The 23,641-nt window shown below is 40.7% G+C and overlaps 1 protein-coding gene across 2 annotated transcripts in view; it reads right to left on the bottom strand.

Annotated features, from left to right (window-relative positions):
- Positions 1 to 23,641, bottom strand: part of LOC136880093 (toll-like receptor 7) — a 104,949-nt gene that overhangs the window by 58,403 nt on the left and 22,905 nt on the right. The window lies entirely within an intron of this gene.

The raw sequence follows: 23,641 nt of genomic DNA, 5'->3' as shown, positions 1-23,641 counted from the left end.
CCAATTTCACCTAACACCTACGTCAGGACGAAGGTGTGGAAAAGAAAAGTGGATGAAGCAGGCACAATATTAGTACAGCAAGAAAGCGGCCATGGCTTCTCAGCCATTCGTCTGGAACCGAAAATACTAAAACATTTCCAGGACAGTAATAAATTGGCTTCGAACACGGGGCTTTCCCGAGTATACAAACTTTGACGTCCTAAACTAAAATGGACGTTCACGGAAGTCTTTGTCACTAAGGCACAGAACAGAAATAATTAATTCAAATTCTACAGTCTACAAAAGCCACATAATTACAATAACTTGAGTAAACCACAAATCCTTTTAATAATTTAAATACCGGGCGAGTTGGCCGTGCGTGTAGAGGCGCGCGGCTGTGAGCTTGCATCCGGGAGATAGTAGGTTCGAATCCCACTATCGGCAGCCCTGAAAATGGTTTTCCGTGGTTTCCCATTTTCACACCAGGCAAATGCTGGGGCTGTACCTTAATTAAGGCCACGGCCGCTTCCTTCCAACTCCTAGGCCTTTCCTATCCCATCGTCGCCATAAGACCTATCTGTGTCGGTGCGACGTAAAGCCCCTAGCAAAAAAAAAAAAAATTTAAATAGCACTATTAAACCGTTTAATATAGATGGGTCAAGGAAACTTTGTTCTTTGCATCTATCATATTCCACAGTGCCTTAATACTACATTACAGAAACAACAGAAGTTGAGCCTGCTATAATTACTTCGTAATTGTCATTATCGCTAAGGATTAGGATTTACATGGCGCAGGATTTTTTTAGCTGACGATGAGAGATTTTCTAGACCCAGACCTTCCAGATGTTAGAAATTGTGCTCTTCAACGTACAGCACCTGACCAATTTATGACTCAATATTAAGATTATTCCATTGAATGAAGAATATTAACTCGTTTGCTAACACGCAGTATATCGTCATGTTCATCTTCACCTTTTAAGACAGCCTTCACTAGGCTGTTAAGGCTCGTATTTACTTATGATGCCAGTGAAAATGTACTCTTTGAGGTAACAGGAGTATAGAACGTAACAGTTCCATACTTTCTAACCATCCAAATAATTGTTCTAGAGATTACGTCAAGTTATCTTCTATTTAAAGGAAATACAACTATCAAATACTATTCTCAGACATTTCTTTCAACGAATTACTTTGGCACCCTTAGATTAAAACATATTTTGTTTAGCAATGTCTCATATTCTTGGACATATACACTGGCAAATGCATCTTGAGGCACATGCTATAAAACACGAGTATTCTTCGCTAGGTTATACTGTCACGTTTAAAAAGTACTCCGTGTTAATAAATCTGGCATCGTAGGGTAATTTATTTTATTGAGAGTGTGTGAAAATGCCTGAAACAGTAACATGAACGTATAATGCAAGTTTATACCGCACTTCGTCCGACTCGTTTGCTGAACGGTCAGCGTACTGGCCTTCGGTTCAGAGGGTCCAGGGTTCGATTCCCGGCCGGGTCGGGGATTTTAACCTTAATAGGTTAATTCCAATGGCACGGGGGCTGGGCGTATGTGTTGTCTTCATCATCATTTCATCCTCATCATGACGCGCAGGTCGCCTACGGGTGTCAAATAGACCTGCACCTGGCGAGGCGAACCCGTTCTGGGATATCCCGGCACTAAAAGCCATACGACATTTCATACCGCACTTCGACTGCTTGAAGGTACGTTTTCTCACTGGATGCTGCAGCAACCTAATCTTGTTTCTAAACGAACGAACGAACGAACGAACGAACGAACGAACGAACGAATGAATCAATCAATCAATCAATCAATTAATCACAACGTTCACTAGATAGGCCTACATATGCTAAATTGTATAATTTTAGAAGAACAGGAACGGTAGTATTTGCTGTTGTTAAACATTCACAGGAATATCTTAATAAATAAGAATGAAACTAACACTGGAATATATAATTGATTATAATAATTAATACCGAGCAAGTGATTGTGCGGTTTGGGTCACGTAGCTATCAACTTGCATTCGGGAGATAGTGGGTTCGAACCCCACTGTCGGCAGCTCTGAATATGGTTTTTCGTGCTTTCCCATTTTTACTCCAGGAAAATGCCTCGGCTGTACCTCAATTGGGCCACGGTTGCTTCATTCCCACTCCTACCCCTTTCCTATCCCATTGTCGTCGTAAGACCTATCTGTGTCAGTGCGACGTAAAGCAGGTTAAAAAAAAGATTTGTCTTAAGGAAATAAAAAAGAACCAATCCCAACATTTTTTGTTGATTGTTTTACTTTGAACCGACACAGACTGGGGACGTTGGGATATGAAAGGCCTTGGAGTGGGAAGGAAGAGGCTGTGGCCTTAATCAAGGTACAGCTGCCGATAGTAGGGTTCGAACCCACTATCTCCCCAATTCCAGTTCCACAGCTACGTGACCCCAACTGCGTAACCATTAATTCGGCATGAGGTACCTTTTAGTGACTGATGATGGCAATATTGCTGTTTTAGAGGGTATCTCGAATATGCATACGGTATTCAAAATATTTTTCACTGGTGAACTCCTTAGAAAAGCAATCATTTTATTAACTAAATTGAAAACCTGTAGGTTTAGTTTGTCAAAGACCGAGCGAGTTCGCCATGTGGTTAGGGGCGCGCAGCTGTGAGCTAGCGTCCGGGAGATAGTGGGGTTCGAACCCCAATGTAGGCAGCTCTGAAGATGACTTTTCCGCGGTTTCCCATTTTCACACCAGGCAAATGCTGGGGCTGTACCTTAATTAAGGCCACGGCCGCTTCTTTCTCACTCCTAGGCCTTTTCTGTGTCGGTGCAACGTAAAGCAAATTGTAAAAAAAAAAAAATTAAAAAATTAAAAGCTGAATAAATTATTGTTAACTAGTTTATTGGGCAGAGATGGCAAAGTGTCAACAGGGGTGTGAATTTTTGACTATGACTGTGAGATGCACACAGCTGGGATATCCTGTACTTTCACAAAATAATGAGGTGGACAATAATCATGTTAATGACAGTTCTACTATTTCGGTAACCATCTAATAACACTGTAAACAAGACCTCTACTTCATTACGGCAGATATTTGACAGTTTAAAAAAAGTCCCATTGTTTCGAAAGTCGCTGCCGTGTGCCTCACTACTAATACTACTTCGTTGTTGGCGGCAGTATAAAGGCCCTCGACTGGGAGTGACTAATCTCTAGCTTTTGTTAGGGACTTTTTGAAGCTGCCGCCATTCTTATGCTAATCGCTAACGAGCTCACAAACTATTAATGGGGTCAGACTCTTCAGCTATTCATACAATTCACAAAGCGAAGGAGGTCGCAAAGTTTACCTGCTCCTTTAATTCGATATCGGTGGTACATTCCGTTCAAGGATATCCACAACTTCTGCTTCTTACAGATGAAGCAACCTGATATTTACCTGTGATACAATTCAAAAGGATCCTGCTATGAAACCAGAAAATCTCTTGCAATGTTAAGTCCTTTTCAGTTTTGTCATCTGAGTTTGAAGCACTTCCTTTTCACCACTCTGTTTCCAGTTCTTCACAGTATTTACCCGAAGGACACCGTAATGTTGACATATTAAGAGCAAGCCGATAGGCCGTTTTCGAGGAATATTGCGCTTTCCTATCCTCGTGTCCCACAGCATGAGAAAGAATGCATACGGGGAACATTCATATTCTTCTATGGAATGTAACCACGAATAACGGACCAGAATGGTTCAGTGAGAATAACTATTTTACTGGCTTATCCCATCAGCTGCAGTTGAAGCGTAACAGGAAAGCTTGCTGTAAGTTCCCATTCTGGGATGCCAGAATATTAATGGGAAAATATATAAAATCTGCCACACAAACAAATAATTTATTTGAAAACTGAGGGGTGTCGAGGCACTTAGTTCATTCACAGAAGCAAACAGACGGTTCTTTTTCCAGTTCTTCACTGTCGAAGGACATCATAGTACCGCCATACTGAGACCAGACATGCTGTTTTCTAGAAAATGCATAGCAGTCTATCATGGATATAAAAGTTGAAACAATCTCTCTTCCAAATAGTATATATTGTTTCTGCTCTAACATTTTACATTTTTTTTCAATTGTAAATTGTAAGTCAAAGATGGTGGTGATAACATTTCGACTTCCCGATAGGGACTTGAAACCACGTCATTCCACGTAAAATGAGCAGGCATTTGCCGCCTCGGCAAGGCATCCCTCAAGATCAAAAATCAAACCAATAAAACAGGACAAGTATCACAATAAAGAAATATTAATGAGGGAAGTATTTGTGTGCAAACGCTCGAAGTTGCATGAACATTGGCAGGAAAACTGAAATTTGACCGCTGGAAACGGCTGTAGGGTTCCTTTACGTGTAAAATTACGCATTTGATCTAGGGAGTAACTTCAAGTAGTAACGGATAGTAGCATGATGTTTGGTCGCAACGTTGAAAATTACCTCAAAGCGCACTACAGATATTAATTATATTATGAGCAGAAGTGTAATACACAAAAGGCGGTTACTTATCTAGTGTACACTCAAATATTGATATGAAGAAGATGTGTGTTCGTACATCTTCAGTCATTATCAAAATGAAGATGAGGTTTTTCAGTGAAGTCTCCGACGTACAAGAATGAGCACAACCACACCACTTGCACGTTCAACGTTGCGACCAAACGCCATAGCATAATGTTAATAATTACAACTACTTGAAGTTACCCGTTTGATCACATGCAGCTCAACTGAATCTACAGTCATTTTCAGAGAACAATTTTGAGCTTCCCTACCTATTTTAACTCAACTTGGAACGTTCGAACACAAATACTTCCCCCGTAAATGAGCTATCCGAGGGGCAAGGAAAATAAGATACAAAGGTAACTAAATTTTCACATCATTAGCTTGTACCACTATTTGAATTGTGCAGTCCAAGCCTCAAAGGAAAGCAACGACAAAGGATAGACATAAAAGTCTGACACGAACAGTGCTTCAAAACCTGTGTTCAAATAGGAAGTTAACATGTGTCATATCCGGAGAAAAAAAGAGTTAATACTATGTGTATTCAAACGATTCCACTCGGTATACATTCCTTCTCATTAGTATTATTAGGACATCTATGTAATTTTCGTGCCATCTCATCCGAATCGTCAGGCTATATTCATTTCATGTACAACTGTTCCCAAGCAAAGAACGCAGCACGCTATCTTCAGATGTCAGTCAACCCTGACGACGAAGTTGATATGAAGGTCTTCACTGTATTTTCACTGATTCACCTTACTAGTTGAGCATGTTAATTATGGTCCACGATAGGACTGCAAAACTACAGTAGGCCTATATCGACTGGACATCCGAATATCGGACTAAGAGTAGTCCTGAATGAACTATACCCCTAATTGTGAGTAGGCGAAGAAATATTATCATTTCGCAAGTAGTTACAAAATCTGTGCTTTTCAAATAATTCGCATATAGAATACGCACAATTGCCAGAGTACCATTTATAAAGGTACTTCAGAGATATATAACCATTACACAGACCTTACACTGTCAAACATGATTAGAGTCTGAAAATAGCCCGCGTTTCAAAACTATGAAAGTTACATAATTCATACCCTAGACCCCAAGAGCTTCCACCGCCGGGCTGTCTGGCTCAGTCGGTGAATGTGCTGGCCTCCTGAAACCCGGCGCTGACCAGTGGTATGTATCTGAAGGTACTCAAATACGCCAGCCTAGAGTCAGTAGATTTACTGGCACATGAGAAACTCCTGCGGGAGAAAATTTCAGCACCTCTACATCTCCGAAAACCGAGTAAATCAAGCACTTTGGCTGAGAATGTCAATATGTGTACCACGTGGCACTCCAGCATCTGCAGGCCATTTGACGGGGTAACAGTCGTCTTAGCAGGCAAATTTATTTGTTTGTTTGATTTTAACGTCAGACAAACTTCTAAATGTTTTAGGGTAGCGTGTCTGCCTCTTATGCGCAGGCCCCGTGTTCGATTCCCGGCTAGGTCAGGGATTCTTTACCCGGATCAAAGGGCTGGTTCAAGGGCCACTCAGCCTACGTCATTACAATTGAGAAGCTATCTGACGATGAGATGGCGACTCCGGTCTAGAAAGCCAAGAATAACGGCCGAGAGGATTCGTCGTGCTAACCACACGACACCTCTCAATCTGCTTGCCTTCAGGTTGAGCAGCGGTCGCTTGGTAGGCCTTGGTCCTTCGGGGCTGTTACGCAATGGGGCTTGGTTTGGTTTTATGGGAAGGAAAAGGGCTAGAAGTGGGAAGGAACCGGCGTTGGTCTTAAGTTTCAGCTCCAGAATATGCCTAGTGTGAAAGTGAGGAAACCGTGAAAAGCCATCTTCAGGGCTCCCAAGAGTGAGATCCGAAAGCAGCATGTGCCGAATGCAAGCTTACAGCGACACTAACCGTGCTGTGTAGTCAACTCACTAGGTATACTGTAAGTCATCCTCCTGTTATAGATTCCTGCAACTTACAAGTTTATCTTATGTAAATTAGATATAAGCATAAATAGCCCGCCTGGTGGCCATGATCGTTAAGGCGCTGAAGTCTAAAAACGGTCTAACACCGAGGTTAGCCGGTTCGAGTCCCGTTGGTCGAAAAAATTTTCACCATCAGAATGTTGGCCGGCAGGGTAGGGGAGGTGGTGGTATACAATTTCTAATCACTAGATTGCGTGCCAAAAGCCTGGATTAAATTCCAAACCTCTCCGCAGTGCTCATATGGAGTGAGGGCATATGACGCTGTTGATGGTGATTCGTCCGTCGGATGGGGACGTTAAGCCTTGAGCAGACCCCTTGGTGCTATTCGACAGGAGTAGGCTATGTGCCGGCACCGGGTTTCACCCTCTCCCTACTATCATATATCACGTCATTCATTTCATCTCTCATTAAATCCTCTGATGAGGTTGACGTCAGGAAGGGCATCCGGTCGTAAAAAAACGCCACGACAAATTCATCTCACCTCATACCCGACCCCGTAGGGAAACGGGACAAGGGTTGGACAAACAAGATATAAGCATAAATATTTCACACTTTACAGGAAATTCACTGTCCCTCAGTAACTGCGTATTCATCTGCTACCGAAATGGCGTAGTGTAGTTGCGGTCATTGTAATACAGGTGCATAAGAAAGAGAATGCTAATTCGAAGTAAGTTGCGTAAATTACTAGGTCAACAGGATGGCAGAGTGTGTGAAGCGACCCCATACAGATTTATTGAGAACATCGCACTTGCAAAGTACTAGATGATAGGTAGAGAGGGTCAATCCAGTAAGTAAGGTACAGGAGTTGAGAGTCATGGATATTTCTGTTATGGATTTTCATGACCTTATTGACCCCCTAGGCCGGTCACTGAAGAGTTGCGGCAGTACACAATATGAACCTCAGCGTGAGTTGACCTCCAAGCGTATGTAACACCGGAGGTTAAACAATGCTCTTTGTCTTCTACATTATTCATTACTCCCATTGACCGATCACTGTGCACATCCTGTTGTTCCAACAGGAACTACGTAAGACTCAGAGGATTTGCTGCTGTATCTTACACACAAAGCGTCCAGAGTAATGCAGGAAGCAAGGATCAGTGATTGTCCATGTAATAGCGTGTTACACAAGACAGAGACCCTTTTTATTCAAATTGTCTTCATGGTTACGAGGGAAGCGTGTGTACTAAATGGAGACAAGGAATACCTTTGTATCCCACCTTGATCAGCAATTTTGACATTCTACAGCTTGAGTTAGTTAAGAGTTTGCTGTACAGTAGATTAATAAGTGTTTAGGGTGTGCATTCACGATGGTTGTATAAAAAAATACCGACCCCATGGTAAAACAGCCCTGATGGACCTTGGCTTACCAAACGACCGCTGCTCAGCCTGAAGGCCTGCAGATTACGAGGTGTCGTGTGTACAACGGTAGTATACTAAGTGAAATTGTAACAAGATATAGATACTAGCTTTAACAGAGAGAGATCGTAGTAGAGATCAGTATTATTCCGTAAGAAAGAATTCGGTTCTCGGGCGAAACTACATTTACATCCATCTGTTTTCTGACTGACTGCTGTACGGGAGTGATATCTGAGTGGACTATAATAAATAATTTCGTGTGGCTATTTCTAGCCGAGTGCAGCCCTTGCAAGGCAGACCCTCCGATGAGGGTGGGCAGCATCTGCCATGTGTAGGTAACTGCGTGTTATTGTGGTGGAGGATAGTGTTATATGTGGTGTGTGAGTTGCAGAGATATTGGGAAGAGCACAAACACCCAGCCCCGGGCCATTGGAATTAACCAATGAAGGTTAAAATACCCGACCCGACCGGGAATCGAACCCGTGACCTTCTGAATCGAAGGCCAGTACGCTGACCATTCAGCCAACGAGTCGGACTGAGTGGACCCAGAATATGTTATTCAAAACTTGGAAGCAACAGACATGAAAGTGCGAAATTGATTGCTAGTACAAGCAGATGGGAGAAAATGGCAGAAGCGTACTTGGAATGTATCCCAAGAGTAAAATCCGTGGATGAAGCTGTACGTATGAACAGGTCTTAATTTTGGAGTATTGTGATTCGAATGAAGGGGGACAGGTTATATAAAGGAATAATGGACTCTGCGACAGACGAAAAGAAAAGGAGGAGACCAGGACGACGAGAGATCTAAACGAAAGCACACAGCTAACGGCAAACTGAACGAACGTAGTTAATTAACAGAGGCTTGCAGACCGAAAGCAGAAATACATAAAGTCTATAATAATTTATTTATTTATTTATTTATTTCATAAATGCCTTTTTTACATGGCGGGACTCCTAGGCTATAAAGTAAATTCGTAACCTCATCCCGAGGTGGGGCTGCTCTTCTAAGGCACACCCCAACGGAGGAGAGCAGCATGTAGGCACACCAGCCCTCCTTAAACTTCTGGCAGTACCAGTAATCGAACCTGGGCCCCCGGGGATGGCAGCTAATATTGCTCACCGTTACGTTACGGAGGAGACTCCTAATCTATGAAACTTGCTGTCCTGACCGACCATACATTCACCTTCATTTGAAATAGGACAACTTATTTTAATAAGGCTACAATTAAACTGACAACTTTCTGAATCCGTTTGCCGTCTAGGGTTGGTTTTTCGCTCAGACTCAGCGAGGGATCGATCCCACCTCTACCACCTCAAGGGCATTGTCCTGGAACATGAGACTCTTGGTCGGTGGGATACAACCTGTGAAGGGGGGCCTCACCTGCTATGCTGAACAGGGGCCTTGTGGGGGGATGGGAAGATCGGAAGGAATAGACAAGGAAGAGGAAAGGACGTGGACGTGGCCTTAACTTAGGTACCATACCAGCATTTGCCTGGAGGAGGACTGGGAAACCACGGAAAACCACTTCGAGGATGGCTGAGGTGGAATTCGAACCACTTCTACTCAGTTGACCTCCCGAGGCAGAGTGGACCGCGTTCCAGCCCTCGTACCACTTTTGAAATTTCGCGGCGGAATCGAGAATCGAACCCGGGTCTCCGGGGGGTGGCAGCTAATTACACTAACCGCTAAACCACATAGCGGGACTAAATTTACAACTACGTTCATAAAACTGCAATGATCTTGTAACTAATTTATTTAACTTAGTATATTAGATATGTTTAAAAATATTTTGCATTAATTTACTGCTTAATTGTTTTATATATATTCCATTGTAAGCTTTGTACTTTTGTACATCTATTTATTACTTTACTGTGTAAGTGCAACAAAGTTGATGACATGATCCTAATTTCAGCAAGTAGAGAATTCCAGATGCGGCTTACGGAGACAACGAATGACATAGCCAGCTGATGAGTGAATGGATATACTTAGCACAGAGCCACATAAGAATCTCTTTTGTTGTCTTGTAAGTAGATAGACTAGGTAATGAAACTGAGAGGCAAAGTATGCTGCGATCTTTAGGTCAGTATGTGATGTAAGGTGCTGACAGAGTGAAGATTTAAACGTAACCATTCAAGTTCGGAGAAAGCTGAGGAGATATGATCGAATAGTGGTACATCGAAATCGAGGATAAATCTAACACATGCACTATGGGTCCCTTCAAGTTTGTCGTCAAGTGAATTTTATTAAGATTATCGTAAACTAGGTCACAATAATCAAAGATGGACATTTTAGGACACATAATAATAATAATAATAATAATAATAATAATAATAATAATAATAATAATGATGATAATAACACAAAGTGGGCGTTTATTTGGGGAGACAGGGGGATTTGCAGTTGCTATACAAGACTAAGTAATAGCTACAAACAATCACAAAAAGTACATCATCAAAGATACCAGCGTAGTCTCCGACAAATGCAGACGATGCTCCGTTCATCTCGAGACCATCGACCATATCACTGCGGGCTGCCCAGTACTTGCCCCCGTAGAATACACGAGACGACACAATCATGTCTCGGGAATTATATACCAGGCACTTTCTCAGGAAAACCAATTAATTCAGAAGCGTATCCCTTATTACAAGTACCATCCAACACCACTCCTGGAGAACGAGTCGATTAAGCTTTTAGGGACAGTGCTGTAGTGACAGACAAACTAGTCAACCATAACAGACCAGACATCATACTGGTAAACAAGAAAACTGGGACAACTTTTATTATTGACATCTCTATCCCCAATGACACCAACATTGACAAGAAGTACCATGAAAAGATCTACAAGTACAAAGAAGTTGCAGAAGCGATCAAGAGGAGCTGGAAGATGAAACTGGTATGGATAGTTCCTGTGATTCTGTCAGGCAAAGGCCTCATTCCACACACTTCACAAGAGTCTGCAAGAACTACGTCTTCCGCCGAACATCTACAAAATTATGCAACATTCTGTCCTGTCAACATGCAACATTGAGCGATCGTTCCTCTCGCAAGAATGAAGATCCCGTGATCTACAGTTTTGTATATATATAGACTATATTTGTATTATAATGTGTATATACGTCGTGATGATGAAAAGGATTAATAAACAACTGAGGTTCCCCTAACCTTTGAATCAAGTAATCCTGGTGAGGGTCCCATACACTGGGACCATACTCTAGTAGGGGTCTTACCAGAGACTTATACGCCCTCTCCTTTACATCCTTACTGCAATCCCTAAATACCCTCATAACCATGTGCAGAGATCTGTACCCTTTATTAACAATCATATATGATTACCCCAATGAAGGTCTTTTCTTATATTAACACCTAGGTACGACAATGATCCCCAAAAGGAACTTTCACCCCATCAACGCAGTAATTAAAACAGAGGACTTTTCCTATTTGTGAAACTCACAACCTGACTTTTAACCGCGTTTATCATCATACCATTGCCCACCGTCCATCTCACTACACTATCGAGGTCATCCTGCAGCCGCTCACAATCTTGTAACTTATTTATTACTCTGTACAGACTAACATCATCTGCAAACAGTTGCACTGTAGGCTTTCTATTTTCATGAATATGCTTGTTTAATTCTTTGATATCTGGTCTGCACTCTCACTACTCATTTAGGTAGAATCCAAGACACTTGCAATACGAAACACGCTACATTCTAATAATAATAATAATAATAATAATAATAATAATAATAATAATAATAATAGTTTCATTTACAACATATCGCCGAGGTGGCTGATTTCCTCTTGTTTACATAGTCTTCTCTTAAGCGATTTTAAAGGACTCTGAAATTTATCGAACATCTCCGCTGGTAAATGATTCCAATCCTTAATTTATTCCCCCATACACCATATTTGTACTATTTTCTCTATTGAATTCCAACTTAATCTTCAAATTACGATTTTTCCTACCTTCATGAACTCCGCACAAGCTTACTAATCAGCAAGGATCTTTCATTCTACGCCATCTGTCCACTGACAGTTCGGAATATAATATCGTTCTCTTTGATCAGCTCGCGTCTCCACCCCTAAGGCTTCAGAGCCCAAAGATATTTTTTCTAACACAACTCGTTTATCGGAAATCACCCAGAACAAATCGTGCTACTTTCCATTGGATCTTATTCTCGAATTAATTAATCCTGGTGAAGGCCCTATACACTGGAACCATACTCTCATTGGGGTCCTACAAGTGACTTATAAGCCCTCTCCTTTACATCCTTACTGCAACCCGTAAACCATATGAAGAGATCTGTACCCCTTATTTACAACCTCGTTAATGTGATTACCCCCGTGAAGATCTTCCCTTATATTAAAACCTAGATACTTAGGCTTACGGCAGTCCCCATGAATTATTCCCTACTCCATCAACATAGTAAATAAAAATGAGGGGACATTTCATCTTGTTGAAACTTACAACTTCGAGTTTTCACGCCATTTATCAGCATGCCAATGTTTGGTGTCCACCAATAATAATAATAATAATAATAATAATAATAATAATAATAATAATAATAATAATAATAATAATAATAATAATAATAATAATAATAATAATAATAATAATAATAATTGTACGTCAAACTAACTACATTTACAATTTTCAGGAACGACGAGGTGCCAGAATATTGCCCTTTATTTAATTTAATATTTAATATTTTATTTAATATTTCATTTTTCAGTAAATTTACCGACACGAGATTGGCGTATTTGAGCATCTTCAAATATAACCGAAATGAGTCGGTATCGAACCCACCTACCTGAGCTCAGAAGGCCAGCGCTCTACCGTTCGAGCTACATAGCCCGGCGACGACGCAGAGTTGCCGTATTAAAATAGACTGAATCATGGACTTTGGGAAAAGAAGGACATAATCATTTTGGTCCGGTGGGCGAAATCTGTCTTATGATGGGCGTTGTTTTATTGATGTAAATTCTGGTGACAGGTTTTTAATGAACGTTAAATAAAACTAAAATAAGAATGTAAGCTTTGAACTACACTTTGAACTATACTGTATTATAAAAAAGTTACTGACATCTATACATAGAAATAAATAATCCTGATTTACGAGAGATAATTTTATTCATAAATGGATATCCGGGTTTATGGCGAACCTAATTATTGATGCACTGAACGAATGAACATTCAGTTTCAAGTCCAGAGTACACAAATAATGACGATGGTTTCAATATAGGATTCGAGTACAGTGTTCTCATAGCAATATGGGATTTATGAAGTATAAAGCCCTACTGAATACTCATCGTGCAATTGCCAGCCGGCACTTATATTAATAAACAAGCTGGTTATGGTTTTCTCTCTTTTTTTTTTTTTTACGATATGCAATCAGGGCTTTAATTTAACTTTAAAACACATGCATACACAGCGACTGTAGCTAACTTCTAAAATATTATGAACTGTAATTAATTTTGTGTTAACAGTTTCTATGTATTTTTACGGTAAAAAAGGAAAGACCGTAATAAATTGGTTTCATAGAATAATACTAAGCACGCATTTAATTGTTCCTTTTAAAATACTGTAGATGAAGACAGTTTGCATAATAATAATAATAATAATAATAATAACAGTAATAATAATAATAATAATTATGAAATGAAATGTCGTATGGCTTTTAGTGCCGGGATATCCCATGACGGGTTCAGCTCGCCAGGTACAGGTCTTTCTCTTTGACTCCCGTAGGCGACCTGCGCGTCGTGATGAGGATGAAATGATGAAGAAGACAATACATACACCCAGCCCCCGTGCCATTGGAATTAGCCAATTAAGGTTAAAATCGCCGACCCGACCGGGAATCGAACCCGGGACCCTCGGAACCGAAGGCCAGTACGCTGACCGTTCAGCCAACGAGTCGGACATAATAATAATAATAATAATAATGAAATGGCGTATGGCTTTTATTGCCGGGAGTGTCCGAGGACATGTTCGGCTCGCCAGGTGCAGGTCTTTCGATTTGACACCCGTAGGTGACCTGCGCGTCGTGATGAGGATGAAATGATGATGAAGACGACACACACACCCAGTCCCCGTGCCAGTGAAATTAACCAATGATGGTTAAAATTCCCAACCCTGCCGGGAATCGAACCCGAGACCCCTGTGACCAAAGGCCAGCACGCTAACCATTTAGCTATGGAGCCGGACATAATAATAATAATAATAATAATAATAATAATAATAATAATAATAATAATAATAATAATAAGCCGGGATGAGTAGCTCAGACGTTTGGCCTGTTCAGTCGCGAATCAGTCGGGGTGTATTTGAAGTGCTCAAATACACCAGCTTCGTGTCGGTAGATTTACTGACACGTAAAGGAACTCCTACTGGAAAAGAATCCCGTACCTCCCGTTTCCGAAAACCGCACGCCTATAAGTAGTTAGTGGGACGTAACACCAAGATCATTAGTAATAATAATCGGTTTTGGTCACGTAGCCATCAACTTGCATTCGCGAGATAGTGGATTCGAACCCCACTGTCGGCACCCCTGACAATGGTTTTCCGTGTTTTACCAACTTAAGTAACGCCACTGTCGTTTCCTTTCCACTCCTAGCCCCTTCCTATCCCATCGTCACCATAAGACCGACCTGGGTCGGCGCGACGTAAAGCAAACTGTAATAATAATAATAATAATAATAATAATAATAATAATAATAATAATAATAATAATAATAATAATCAGTAGAAGAAGAAGAAGAAGAAGAAGAAGAAGAACAAGGAGGATAGGTCAGTTGTTGTACTAGATTTGATCGTTTCCTCAATGAAGAAGTATATCTACATGAAGAACTCGTTGTGGGCCTAATATATCTTGCTATTTGTTTTACGTCGCACCGACACAGACAGGTCTTATGGCGACGATTGAATAGGAAAGGCCTAGGAATATGAAGGAAGCGTCCGTGGCCTTAATTAAGGTACATTCCCAGCATTTGCCTGGTGTGAAAATGGGAAACCACGGAAAACCATCTTCAGGGCTGCCGACAGTGGGATTCGAACCCACTATCTCCCGAATAATGGATACTGCCCGCACTTAAGCGACTGCACTAATATATCTTATGAACATGATTCAAAGTTGTAAACGGCGTTAAGGTGAACATGTTTTTTTTTTTAGGACGGATAAATCAGGACTTCCGGAAATAGTCTGCAACTACCAATAAACACATGTAAAACATCCTAGAAAAATATGTAAATTTGAAGTCAGATCTGAATACTTAATTATTATTATTATTATTATTATTATTATTATTAATGTATGTATGCCCCTCAGTCCCGTTTCCTGATAAGAGATCGAGGATGAGGAGAGAAGAAATTATATGCCATGTTTTTACCGCCGGACACCCTTCCTGACGCCAACCTCAGTTGAGGAGGTGGTGAAGATGAAATGAATTACGGTGAATGAAATTGGGTATGGAAGAAGTAACCGGCTGTGGCCTATGAGTATTAAATGCATCGACATTTGCCTGGAAATGAAAATGGGAATTCATAGAAAATCTTTCTCAGGTCAGCCGACGATAGGTTTCGAACCCATTCATCTCCCGAATGCACGCGTCGCCATTCTCTTTGGTAATAATAATAATAATAATAATAATAATAATAATAATAATAATAATAATACTGTGCAGTGTGCGTGAGTTACAAGAATGTGCAGGAGAGACGGAGCATTCAACGCCCTAGACTCAGGAATCAACCATACTCTGTTAACTTCCCACGCGTTAGAGATGTTGGGAATTTGTCGAACATTTCCGAAACTCTTGATATATTCGTTCTAAAAACGTGTTGGCCCTACGGTCGTTTTTCACTTTGAATCATGCCCTTAAGATATATTACGAGTTCTTCATGCAGGCTTACTCCTTTGTTGAGGAAACGTACAAGTCTAGTGCAACACTTGAACGATTACTATTATTATTAATTTATTCATTTATTTATCTATTTTACCACGCAAGCAGAGGCAAGCTATAATTGTATACAACCAAACATTCTTTTCTATACGGAAATGATTAGCGTCTTTACTCTTGGCTACAAAATGTTCAGTATGCCAGAAAGTTGTGATTATAATGAGGAATAATTGGTATACAACGGGAAAAATTCAGAATATTTGAGAAGTAGCATAGATATGTTTTAAAGTCTCATTAACAGTTATTAAATTTGTTCGAAAATAGTCTGGAAAATGTTCGACCTCACTAAGGGTGTTGTTTATATTGAATGTTGATGTAAACATTTTTAGGCCTAATAACCTGTCACCGAGCTCGATAGCTGCAGTCGCTTAAGTGCGGCCAGTATCCAGTATTCGGGAGATAGTAGGTTCGAACCCCACTGTCGGCAGCCCTGAAAATGGTTTTCCGTGGTTTCCCATTTTCACACCAGGCAAATGCTGGGGCTGTACCTTAATTAAGGCCACGGTCGCTTCCTTCCCACTCCTAGCCCCTTCCAGTTCTATCGTCGCCATAAGACCTATCTGTGTCGGTGTGACGTAAAGCAACTAGCAAAAAAAAAAAAAAAAAAAAAAAAAAAAAATTAACCTGTCACGTACGAAGAAGGAGCAGTTGCAAAATAATACCTGCATGGATTGGAAACCTCTTCATTTGTCGAACAACTCCGATACCAAATTTAAAAAAAAGACTATTGGTTCTTCCTATGTATATTTTCTTTTATTGTGTAGGAGCTTTAAGATAGTGTTTGCCTTAACGAGAGAGTTCCACTGCTGTTCGTTTCAAGAAAGGTATCATACTGTTTGGAAATCAATACTCAAGGCTCAACCCCACTTTTCTGAATGATTGAACCAAAATGCTTCGGCCAACATCTGACAGTAAAATAGGTCTCTGGCACGATTCTTGGTACAGTTTATACATGAAAATTGCATACGCTCTAACGACAAAATTACGCGAGAGACAGAGAAAGAGAGAGAAATCACAACGTGCAGGGATATTCTGATAACTGCTCCCATATATGTAAGACCTAGAAACAATTTTCGACCACTTTTACCGCCGTCGATTCAAACAATTCATGTTAGATTTTAATAATTAAGTAAGTCATCCCTTAGTACGTAGACTTAATAAAGGTCTAAAGTGGTACAGGGTTTAGACCTGACAGTGTTGATGGGAAGAAAATAAATTCGTGTCCTCCTTCCGAGGTAGTGCAGCTTTTTTCAGACGCACCCCTATAATGAAGGTAAGTTGCGTGCACCATTTTTACAACACACGACGCCCTCCTGTCATTCTTCAAATTCTGACAGTTCCTGGAATCGAACCCGGACCTCCGAGGATGGGAGCTAATACTGTTAACTATTACGCAACAGAGGCGGACGGGAGCCAGTGACAATGAGAAGCAATAGGAAATCTTGATAGAATCATTCCTGATATTTCCTATCCTTAGCACAAACACAACGGTGTATTGAAAATGCCATCTAATAATCACAAACCACGATATCAGGACAATTAAAGTGAGAACAGTAAACAATCCCCTAACTTACAATTTTCATCCAGAGTCAACTGCAGAAAAGTTGCATTCTGTACGTTGCCAGCCATTAATGGACGGAGTATCAACGGTTATGCCGCTTGACCTCCGTTTCATTTTTTCAAACTGTCAAACTACGATAAGATCAAAGGCAATTTCGACCTCCGTCTTTTGACGAATTTTGACGTTTGTTCCTACCGAGAGGAGTGACCGCGCGTGTTAAACGCGCTATGGCTATGGACCCAAGCTCTGAGAGTTTCACAAATAGGAAAAGTCCTCTCAGTTTTAATTACTGCGTTGATGGGGTGAAAGTTCCTTTTGGGGATCATTGTAAGTATCTAGGTGTTAATATAAGGAAAGATCTTCACTGGGGTAATCACATAAATGAGATTGTAAATAAAGGGTACCGATCTCTACACATGGTTATGAGGGTGTTTAGGGGTTGTAGTAAGGATGTAAAGGAGAGTGCATATAAGTCTCTGGTAAGACCCCAACTAGAGTATGGTTCCAGTGTATGGGACCCTCACCAGGATTACCTGATTCAAGAACTGGAAAAAATCCAAAGAAAAGCAGCTCGATTTGTTCTGGGTGATTTCCGACAAAAGAGTAGCGTTACAAAAATGTTGCAATGTTTGGGTTCGGAAGAATTGAGAGAAAGAAGAAGAGCTGCTCGACTAAGTGGTATGTTCCGAGCTATCAGTGGAGAGATGGCGTGGAATGACATTAGTAGACGAATAGGTTTGAATGGCGTCTATAAAAGTAGGAAAGACCACAATATGAAGATAAAGCTGGAATTCAAGAGGACAAACTGGGGCAAATATTCATTTATAGGAAGGGGAGTTAGGGATTGGAATAACTTACCAAGGGAGATGTTCAATAAATTTCCAATTTCTTTGAAATCATTTCGGAAAAAGCTAGGAAAGCAACAGATAGGGAATCTGCCACCTGGGCGACTGCCCTAAATGCAGATCAGTATTGATTGATTGATTGGGAGACGGATGGGTTCGACATCCATCGTCGGCTGTCCTGACATACATCACAGGGTTGGTCCCTATCTTCGTTTTATAATTTGTACTGATTCCCTTTATCGTTGTCGTTTGAGTCATCAGTCCATAGACTGCAGCTCTCCATACCAGCTTATCCTGTGCTAACCTTTTCATTTCTATGTAACTGCTGCATCCTACATCTGCTCTAATCTGCTTGTCATATTTACCTTGGTTTACCCCATTCGTTGTTACCGCTTACACTTCCCTAAAAAACCAACTGAACAAGTCCTGGGTGTCTTAAATATTCAATCATTCTATCTCATCTTCTCATCAAATTTAGCCAAATAGAACTCCTCTCACTAATTCCATTCAGCATCTCTTCATTCGTGATTCGATCTTTCCATATCACCTTCAGCATTCTGCTGTAACACCACATTTCAAAAGCTTCATTCTCTTTCTTTCTGAGCTAGTTATCGTCCACGTTTCACTTCCATACAATGCCACGCTCCACACGAAAGTTTTCAAAAACATCTAATTCCTGTATCAATGTTCGAAGTGGGCAAATTTATTTTCTTAAGAAAGCTCTTCTTTGCTTGTTCAAGTCTGCTAGTCCCCTTTATAACGCCTGTAATTATTTGACGACATTTTCCTACATCCTGTAAATTACAAGCACTGACGGAAATTTACATCTAATATACAGGTTTAATAATATGATGATTGGAATGGGACTAATGAACCTAAGACATTTAAAACACATGGAAATTGTTGAGATCCTCATATTCTTCAACGACAATATCCTAAATTTTCAGCACTAATGTGAAAAAGTACTAGTACTAGTGTCAGTGGTTTTAACGTGCACCACAAGACAGGTTTTGTGAATACGATTGACTAGGATAGGGTTAGGACTTGGGAACAAGTTAGCGTGGCCTTAAATTAAGTACAACATCAGCATTTGCTTGATGTGAAATTGGGAAACCATGAAAAAACGTCTTCAGGGCTGTTGACAGTGTGGTTCAACTATCTCTCGATGACAAACTAATAGCTACACGGCACAAATTGCACACCCAATTCCCTCAGTTTACAAAATAACTGGTATTATTTCGCAAAGAAGAGAATTTAAACATTGGAATGTTAGTGATCGGAATGACATGGTCAGCCAGTGTGGCACGTAAAATAAAATATGAAATAGTACGCCCAGACGGTCTGGAACACCCATCCAATGCACTGGCTCAGCGCGGAAAGGAATTCCCACCTATAAATCTATTTCGTCCATAATTACCGCTCCTTTTTTATTTTACCGTGGCGAATCGTTCGTAATGGATCCCCTAGAGCCAAACCTCACTGAATTTAAACTCTTCGAATACAGGAATAAATGACTATGTTAATATAAGAATGATACAAAAGAAACTAGCTACCTAGAAGATAGAAATAATAAAAAGAGTACCGTATGTATACAGTTCATCTCTACAGTCTAGTGTCTGCCTTTTGTCCAAGGATTTTCACTAACTTGCTGATTAGGTAAAACTGTTAAAGTTTACGAATTATGCATTTTTTATATATTTTACGTCGTATCGACACAGATAGGTCTTACGGCGACGATGGGATAGGAAACGGCTAGCAGTGAGAAGGAAGTGGCCGTGGCCTTATTAAGGTACAGCCCCATCATTTGCCTGGTGTGAAAATGGGAAACTACAGAAAACCATCTTCAGGGCTGCTGACATTGGGATTCGAACCCACTCTCTCCCGGATGTTATATATATATTCTATCCTACTCCAAGATATTAGAGGTGTCTAATTTGAGAAATTAAGTATTTCAGTTAGGTAACCAACGGTGTCACTAAAGTCGACATGCCCATAACGAAGAGTTACGATTACGCCGGATGAAGCTTTTTGTGTGAATCAAGTGTACTTTTTTTACAAGTTGCTTTACGTCACACCGACACAGACAGGTCTTATGGCGACGATGGGATAGGGAAGGGCTAGGAATAGGAAGGACGTGGCCGTGGCCTTAATTAACGTAGAGCCACAGCATTTGCCTGATGTAAAAAAGGGAAACCACGGAAAGCCATCTTCAGGTTGCCGATAGTCGGGTTCGAATCCACTATCTCCCGAATGCAAGCCGACAGCTGCGCGCCCCTAACCACACGGCTAACTCGCTTGATGAATCAAGTGTGGGCCTATAATACGACCACGTGATATAAATGAATAAAAGTAGGTTGCCAAGGAGACCAAAGGGTATGGCCGTATGGGGTAAAGAGTAAAAGACGCAGAAGTCTAGCCAAAAATAAAGGATCGTAGTGGCGATTAATTTAAACATATCAGTTTCGTTATAGACAGAAATACAATTTACCGAAGATATCGAGTTCAATCCTGTTCAAGTCAGTGACGTTTAAGGGTGTAAAGACGCGACATCTCCGTGCCTCAGGTTTTGGATGTCTTGAAGAATACGTACGGGACAAAATTATGATGATAATAATAATAATAATAATAATAATAATAATAATAATAATAATAATAATAATAATAACAATAATGTTATTTGCTTTACGTCCCACCAAATACTCTTCTACGGTTTTCGGAGACGCCGAGGTGCCGAAATGTTGTCCCGCAGGAGTTCTTTTACGTGCCAGTAAATCTACCGACACGAGGCTGACGTATTTGAGCACCTTCAAATACCACCGGACTGAGCCAGGATCGAACCTGCCAAGTTGGGATCAGAAGGCCAGCGCCTCAACCGTCTGAGCCATTCAGCAAAGTGATGATACCATGGCGTTTAGTAGTAATTCATTTACCGGATTATTCTGCAAACCTGTTAGGCTGTGTTGTTTTTAAGCATATTACAGTACATACTATGAAGTACTGTTTCCTGAATATGTCGATACGTCGTTGGAAGCTGGCTTCTTACCTGAAAGCTGTTCTCTTATGTTATTTGATTGGAAGAATGAAGGAATTCGGTGGTTAAATGTCATTATTGGAAAACATACCTCAGAAACTGAACGGTCAAGGATACAGTAACGCGTTTTGTTTAATGCTCATTTGATTGCAATTGCCATTGATAGACACCGAGGTGTCGGAAATCCAGAAGGCGACGTTATTGCGCTAATATAGATAGGCCTATGTATCTACATGTACTTGAGTAAAAAACAGGGAGAGGTCTCAAAGGATTAAAACCCTATTATTAATATGAAATGTAAGAGGGTGCACTACATACGGGTTATTCACGCTTAATCAATGCTCGCATCCTAGTAAATTAGTAATTCTCCAATAGCTATGGAGGTCAGTCCTTGGCTACTGAGAGTAGATCAATCTACAGTAGGTGTCATAAATTACTGTATTTGACTGTATTTTGGTGGAATGTAAACAGATTACCTTTTTCAGAGAAGCACTTCCGGCACTTCTAGGTGAGGAAGCCTCTGCACTGAACAGTTCAGTTTGATATCAATGCTACATAGTTTTAGTTCCAATTCTGGTCAATGTAAGTAAAGCTTCTCAAATGGACATCTATGGTTCAGATTTCACGCAAAACTAATGCCATAATATTTAATATCAATCAAATGGGGCCTGCGAATTCACATTCTTTTATTCTTTCTATTTTAACGTAGGTTACACAGAAACATTTTATTTCCTGTGGACTAACGTTTTACCAGATTCCAACTTCATGCTACTGATATGAACAGAGCGCCGACAATGAGTTCCGGCTGACGGTTTGATCCATGGCTCGAATAATGATACTTAGTACGTTTACATGCAGGATTCAGATCGATCTGAGTACTTACTTACTTACTTACTTACTCCATGGCTCTACGGTCCTTTAAGGACCTTGGCCTCCTTGACCACAGCTCTCCAGTCGTCCCGGTCTTCAGCACGCCTACGCCACCTCCTGACTCCAACGGTCCTCAGATCAGTCTCCACATCCTCCAGCCATCTCATCCGGGGCCGACCTCTCCTTCTCCTGCCCCCAGGGAGTCCTGTCAGTGTTTTCTTTGGAAGTCTTCCCTCCTCCATCCGATGTACATGCCCCAGCCATCCAATTCGTCTCATTTTGATTGATGTCACCAAGTCCGGCTCCTTGTACAATAATCTTATTTCTTCATTTATTCTGATTCTCCATAAATCTCCCTCCTTCACCGGTCGAAATATCTTCCTCAGTACTTTCCTTTCCCACACATTTAATCTCCTCTCTGTGGCCTCAGTCAATACCCATGCCTCACTCCCGTACATAAGCACTGGTTTAATTATTGTTTTGTAGAGAGTCAGTTTTAATTTCCTGCTTAAGTTTTTACTTCTCAGAAGGGGATTCAGTGCCCTGTAGGATCTGTTGGCAGCCTTAATTCGATTTACAATATCTGTCTCAACTTCATTTTCTGATGTTATTACTGAGCCAAGATATGTGAAGCTATCTACTGCTTCAAAGGTGTAACCATCCACTTGGAGTTTTTCAGTGTTCCTTCCATTTCTCTCTGTTACCATATATTTAGATTTAGCCTCACATATCTCCAAGCCCAAGGACCCAGCCGCATCTTTCAGCTCCCTCAAGGCAGTTGTAAGTGCCTCGTTACTTCTAGCAGATATCACCACATCATCTGCATAAGCCAAAATTTGGATCAGTCTATTGTAAATATTACCACCCGGATTAGTAGTTACTGATCTTACAGCTTTCTCCAACACTAGGTTAAATAACACTGGTGATAAGGGGTCTCCCTGCCTTAGGCCTTCTTTGGTTCTGAAAGATCTTGACAGACTTCCCTGCACTTTTACCTGACTTCTGCTGTTCTCCAGGGTCATCTTAGTCAATTTTATTAACTTCTGTGGGAATTTAAACTCCTTCATTGTTTCCCACAATGTCGATCTCTTAACTTTGTCATAGGCTTGTTTAAAATCTATAAAAAGATGCTCGATCTGAGTACACTTCCCGTATTTAAAACGCCATGTAAATGGGGACTCAGTTCGGATTGAGTCTCAAGGTCGATACGGTAAAATCTGGGATAGTACTGAGATCGTATTGAAAACGACTGCGCACACACTCCATGTTTGTTCTGACAAAATCATCATCATTAAAGTTCTGTCGAAATAACAAATATAATAAGCCAGTAAATATATTTACTTGTATAAATGATCAGCAACTGCAATCATATTATAAGACGGCCAGCCCTGGCGATTAAGAAAATCACGATAACCTTGTGTTGGGGGTAAAATTAGAATGTGCGTTCTATCTATTGCATCAATTACATTTGTAATACCGGTACCGGTACCACACATACTTTCAAAACTGAAAGTTATCTCCTGGATTTCTACTTCATTTGGCGT

The sequence above is a fragment of the Anabrus simplex genome, chromosome 1 (genome assembly GCF_040414725.1).
Source record: "Anabrus simplex isolate iqAnaSimp1 chromosome 1, ASM4041472v1, whole genome shotgun sequence".
NCBI classification, from domain to species: Eukaryota; Metazoa; Arthropoda; class Insecta; order Orthoptera; family Tettigoniidae; genus Anabrus; species Anabrus simplex.
This window is presented reverse-complemented; position numbering and strand designations above follow the sequence as displayed.